Consider the following 6,803-nt stretch of genomic DNA (forward strand, 5'->3'; position numbering starts at 1 on the left):
GAAAATTTACAGAGCAAATTCACTTTCCATACACTTTGTCTCATGACATTGACTACAATCGGTGCGTGTTTTTTTTTTTTTTTTGGCTTGGCGCAGTCTTTGTAGTGATAGAAGTTTGATAGTTACAGGTTTCATTTCTCACATGTAATAATAACTAGTGAGTGGGCTATCAGGATGTGCCTCTAATAGTGAATTGTACCATTGCTGAATAGAAAATTAACATGAGCTTTAAATTTATGTAGTGTACTTATAAATTACTAAGAGGAATTTGTGCCTCAACCATATGTTATCTGTGCTAGGAGTTAATGTATGCATAAATATGCACATTTGAAATTGTTTCTCAACACAGCCCTGTAATTTAATAGAGTGTTTAAAGCCTTTGTATCTACTTGAGGACTAGTATTTGTAGAAAACTTGCAGTGGCCCTACCCACTTTATGTTTCCACTTGTCCACATTGCCTTGTCCTCTTCCTCCAAATTAGCATTGGTGGCTTGGCAAGAGTGGGGCAGCCACATTTCTCAATGAGGCTGTTCTAGTATCAGATGTTGGAGGGGTGTGTTGGAGGGTTAATGGAGCTAGTCTGAATAGACAGATCCCTGTAATCCTTGGCAAGGGAACTCAGCCTTTAGTTACAAAGAAATGTGGTGTGTCCCAGCCCCCCACCCCCTCCCAGCCAAAGGCTCTCACCTATAGACTGTATGCAAAATGAGTTACCAGCATAAAGAATGGGGTTTTATTTGCTGACTGTTCAGCATCATCAAAGCTGCCCCCTTAAAAAAAAATTATCAAAGCCCTTTTTATACGTTCCTTGTTTGTTTGTTCTTATTACTTTTTGAGGAACCTAGTAAAGGTAGAAGTAGTATCAGTCTTGAAACTTTGGAATTTAACTTTACCCATCACTTCCTCTGTCTCCTTCATCCTTTATATCAATGAGTCATCAAGACCTTTGAAATGTGCTGTATATAGATCCCTCCCTCTAGTCTAATTCAGAGCCTTGCCTTTCCTCTCTACAGTTCTGGAGCAGATGGTTCCCCTCTCAGGTCTGGTCAGCATGCTGTTGCCCAATGAATTTGTTTAAATGATCACATCATCACCCTTGCTTGGTAGCTTTCAATTCCTCTCCATCGTCTACTATTTCAAGACTAAAATAATTGACTTGATTTTTCAAGGCCTTCAATAATTAGGCCTCACCTTTCCTAAATAAATCCTATTTTCAGTTGTTATTAGAGCCTTTGCTTTATGCAAAGGAGCTCTGGTGGTGTAGGAGTGCCTAAGGCGTTTGACCGCTAACCAGAAGGTTGGCAAAATTCAAACCCACCAGCCACTCCACCAAAGGAAGACTGACTGGGCAATCTACTTCTGGAAAGATTTACCACCTTGGAAACATAAATGGGGTCTCTATGAATCAGAATTGACTTGATGGCAGTGGGTTTGGGCCTAAGGCATTTGACTTGTAACCAGAAGGCTGGCAGTTCAAACCCACCAGCCACTCCTTGGAAGGAAGATTGGGCAGTCTACTCCTGTAGTGATACCCTTCGGAAACCCAAGGAGGGGTCGCTATGGGTCAAATCGACTCAACGGCAGTGAGTTTTTTTTTTTTTTTTTTTAAATGCAGTTTGGACGCTTGGCAAGGCAGCAGGAAGACCAGGCTCATTTCCACTGGATGTCACTGCTCATAATGCTCTTCCTAGAAACTCACTCTCTTCTCTCCACTCTTCTATCAATTCCTACCCATTCTCCTAGGAGGAACCAACAATTGACTTCTTTCATAATATATTCTCTAACTACTCATTTCTATTCTTTTTTTTAAATTCCTAAGATGCTTGTTTGTTAGCCATTCATATATTGGTTTTATTGATCTCTCCCTGGCTTAGTTCATTTTAAACCTCTTTAGAACAAGAGCCAAGGCTGGCGGTTCAAACCCATCAGCCACTCCTCAGAAGGAAGATGAGGCAATCTACTTCCGTAGTGATACTGCCTCAGAAACCCAAGGAGGGGTCGTTATGAGTCGGGTCCAACTTGATGGCACATAACAACAACAACAGAACAAGAGCCATACTTAATGCATTGTTGTTGTTGTTGTTATTTGCCATCGAGTCGGCCCCGACTCATAGCGACCCCTCCTTGGGTTTCCGAGGCAGTATCACTACGGAAGTAGGAATGCCCAACCTTCCTTCCGAGGAGTGGCTGGTGGGTTTGAACCGCCAGCCTTCTGGTTAGCAGTCAAGTGCCTTACGCACTATGCTACTTAATGCATGGTAATGTAATATCATGGGCTTTGGAGTGGGCAGAATTGGGTCAGGGACTGATTCCATTTAGTTGCGTGGCCCTGTAGAATTCTTAATCCTCTGATATGTAAAATAGGGGAGATGACTCCCATGCTGGTGGTGAGGTGAAGACAATAGTTGTCTACACAGTGCCTGGTATATATATGCCTTATAAAGGTTTGTTTATCTCTCCACAATGACTAGCAGAGCCCCAAACATGTAGCATATACTCACTCCTGTCGAGTCGGATCCGACTCATAGTGACCACTCCTTGGGTTTCTGAGGTGGTATCACTCCGGAAGTGGATTGCCCAACCTTCCTTTCAAGGAGTGGCTGGTGGGTTTGAACCTCCAGCCTTCTGGTTAGCAGAAAAGTACCTTAGGCACTATGCTACCAGAACTAGCATATACAGTATTGTATTTGGTAAATATTTATTGATTGACTAAAAGACCAAGTCATGGTTCAACCCGGGGGGCCCAGAGACCTGAGGCAACCATTGCAGTGAATCCTTAGTGAATATTATCCTGCCTTTCTTTAAAATGGCCTGAGCATAGGCTATTCCTGGCTTCAGCTCAGCTTCTGGAATCTGTTGCTATTTTTCCATCTGAATCTTGCCAGCAACACTACTGCCTTTTTAACTTATTTTTCACTGCTTTTGTGTCAAGCTCCTCCATTTCATTTTGCAGAATCTTGCGTAGTTGGAGTTGGACCTAACCTTCCTATTAATGTCTGTCCTTATGCATATTTCTACATGTGGGGTATGTATAAGTGTGTGTATTTATGGAAGGGCAGTCTCTCTAGTGATTTCTTAGCAGACTTTTCTGTATTGATTGATTTGTAAGCTTACGAATGGTGTCTCACTTAACTATTGATTCTTCCACTAATTTTGACAACCACAGTGTTCTGAGAAGGGCCTGTGACTAGAGGATCAGAAATCTCTCTGTGGTTATGGTTGATATAGTTGACTGGGAAAATGCATAAATAGAGGTGTGCCTGATAACTTACACACATATTTGTCTTGGGATTATAGTGTAACCATGTCCAATATTATAGTTGTGCTTACCTTTGAAACACAGTTTTAACTTCCTTATCAAAAGACATGTCTTCTAGAAGTTGCTTAAGAAAAGAATTTGGTAAAGCAAATTATTTCCTGAGGTGAATTGCATTACAAGGCCAAGAAAGTGTTATGTTGTTGTTGTTGTTGTTATGTGCCATCGAGTCAGCCCTGACTCATAGCGACCCCTCCTTGGTTTCTGAGGCAGTATCACTACGGAAGTAGGATTGCCCAACCTTCCTTCCGAGGAGTGGTTGGTGGGTTTGAACCACCAGCCTTCTGGTTAGCAGTCAAGTGCCTTAGCCACTATGCTACCAGAGCTCCCAGAAAGTGTTATGGCAGGGAGAAAAAATAATCAGGAAGTCTTTACTTGGAACCAAAAAAGAAAAAAGAAACAGTGCAGGTTCATCTTGAGATGGTATTCAAGGTTAATATGGGCAGTCACTCTCAATCTCTCTGCTCCTAGTGAATGTTGACAGGTCTCAGGGAAATACTCAGTACAAGTGGAAAGTTTCCATTTATGATTTCCTTCCAAGGAAATGGAAATGTCCTTGCACGTGAAGTAAATGTCTAACCCTTTGGAAACTTGAAGCTTGTAGAAAGAGTGTCTTGTGGTAGGACTCACCTCGTAGGCTAGGTGATTTTTTTGTGTGTTGACTTGTGAAGTTGTCTCAGTTTGAAGAAAGTACATCTCTGAAGATCTGCCTTTTTTTTTTTTTTTTGGTGGGATCAGAGTTAGAAATATATGCATATACCTTTTACCAAAGGGGAAATGGGGAGCATTTGATACATTTTTAGTAAACAGTTGAAACTTTTACTATATTTACACATCAAAAAAATATGCTACTCTGAAGGTGACATGAATTCTGTTGCTATTAGTTGGGTCTCTGGATCTCACCTTCCTAATCTGTAAAGTGAGGGGTCTCTTACAGACAAAAATTCTAACTTTTTTTGTCTGAAATTTCCTCAACAGAAGGCTATGTCCATGTTGAATTTAGGTCCTATCAAATTTCACCTTTAAGTCCATGCTAATTAGCATTTATTTGGTTATGTGCTATCTAATTTAGATTTTTTCCTTGGATTTTTGTTTGCCAGCCTAACTCAACTTTTAAAGATTGAAAGGACCACAATAGTGTCTTATATTTTATTTGGTACTTTTCCTGTAATACTGAGGGTTCTTAGCAGCCACTTGATGGCTGTACCATGATGGCCAAGAGCTTGTGAGAGCCACATATTTTTGAGGAAAGATCATTGTAAGTCATTTTTCACCTTTCCACGGGTATAGTATGACCTGTAATAAAGGGCTGATAACATGTGACTGCCCTCGTGGTTACTGTAAAAGGTAATCGCCCAGAACTGAAAGATAAAGTGTTACGGTATATTCTCCAACTACATATTTGATGGTGTCATAAAAGTACTGTCTGCATGAACTTGTAGTTCCTTGAAGATAATACTAATGGTTTTGTCCTCCTGGGCTGTGGCTTTGTCTTAAAAGTGGATTTATTAGAGATTGATATTGCTATGTCAAAACTGGGTGAGAAAAAAGTAAGATACACATACATCCGTGTTATCTTGACTGTTAAAAAGCAAAAGTATATTTGTTGTTAAGTGCCATTGAGTCAGCTCCGACTCATAGCAACCCTGTGTACAACAGAACAAAACACTGCTTGGTTCTGCGCCATCCTTATAATCCTTGCTATGAAGGTTGGGCAGTCTACTTCCATAGTGATACTGCCTCGGCAACCCAAGGAGCGGTCGCTATGAGTCAGAGCCGACTCATTGGCACACAACAACAACAACAACAACAACAACATGCTTGAGTCCATCGTTGCAGCCACTATGTCAGTCATTCTCCTTGAGGGACCTCCCCCTTTTTGCTGACCCTTTACTTTACCAAAGGAGCTCTGGTGGCATAGTGGATAAGGCACTTGACTATTGGAAGGTCAGTGGTTCAAACCCACCAGCCACTCTGCGGAAGGAAGATGGGTGATCTACTTCTGTAAAGATTTACAGCCTCAGAAACCCTATGGGGGTTGCTGTGAGTTGGAAACGACTTGATGGCAGTGATTTTTTTTTTTTTTTTTTTTTTTTTACTTTACTAAGCATGATATCCTTCTCCATGACCTGGTACCTTCTGATGACATGACCAAAGTACGTGAGAGGAAGTCTAGCCATTCTCATGTCTAAGGAGCGTTCCAGCTTTTCCTAAATTAGTGTAAAAAACGTTTGTAGAATAGTGATGGATGCATTTTTTTGTGTGTTCTAGTTTCAATATGGCAATTGTTTTTTGTCCAATTTTGCAAAGAAGTAGGGAGTGAGGGGGCTAGAATGGCAGTGGGTGTAGGGTTGGAGGTACAGGAAAATCACATATGGTCAAAATTAACCTTGACAAATCTGGAAGTTGCTCATTTGTTCATTCATTCATTCAGCAAATGTTTATTGCAAGCACCTGTTTCTGACAGCTGTAGGCCAGGTATCCTTCTAGGTGCTGGGAATACAGTTGTGAACCTCACATAATTTCTGCCCTTGAAGAGCTAGGATAAGCAGTTTGTGTATGTAACCCTATAACCTAAGAGTAAGTGAATGTTATGTGGAGAGTGCTGAAGTATTTCTGCTTACTTGCAGAATTTCCTATTTCAGGGGTCATGTAATGCAGTGAATTACTTGATAAGGCTTTTCTAGCCATAGTCTTCGTAACTCCCACCAGATTACTGGGTGGGACCATACAAGTAAGGTGTGTAGACCTCTGATGTTGGGATTAGTTAGTTTTGTCACTCTGCCAGGCTAGGAAGGCATAAAGGGGGATCTCGCTGCCATCAAAAGAGAAGAGCTAGAGGTGAAGTGGAGCGCATCTTTGTATCCAAGATCCCTGCACTAGACTGCCTTGGTTGAGAGATGCCCAGCTGAGAGAGATGCCTGGCTGAGAGACGGCCACAGTGGAACCAACAAGCAGGAGACAGAGTGGCGGCTTTCCAGCCCACGGAGCAAGAAAGCTGAGTGTCCCTGGGCAGGAGGCTGGCTGGTGGAGTGGAGTGCACTAAGGTGTACCTGTTGGCAGAGCTAAAAGAGCTTGTTAACACTTGCCCAAGCAGGGCAGAAGCCAGGCTGAGAGGCCAAGGGCCAGTGATGCATGCCTGAGGGCATGGCAGAGGGGAGACTGTCCTGATCAAAGATTGTATCCTAAAAGTGTCGCTGGACCTGACTTGTAGCCTGTTACTTCCCTAATAAACCCCATAATTATGAGTATTGTCTATGAGTTCTGTGTGGCTATTGCAGCAATTATTGAAGGTATCAGGGGAGTGAAGGCTAGTGTCAGAATTAGTAAAAAGGTTGGAGGGTGGCAGTATGTCTGGCTTCAAAGGAATAAGCCTTGGGTTGTTGATGGTGTCTCTGTTTCCCTTTCGTGAGATCAGAGGAGGTCAGAAGATGCCGCCTCCATGTACTTTTTGCAGGTCAGCAAACTATTATCCAAATCCTGCCC

The sequence above is a fragment of the Orycteropus afer genome, unplaced genomic scaffold (assembly GCF_000298275.1).
Source record: "Orycteropus afer afer isolate SDZICR_OR568_19922 unplaced genomic scaffold, OryAfe1.0 scaffold00034, whole genome shotgun sequence".
Lineage (NCBI taxonomy): Eukaryota > Metazoa > Chordata > Mammalia > Tubulidentata > Orycteropodidae > Orycteropus > Orycteropus afer.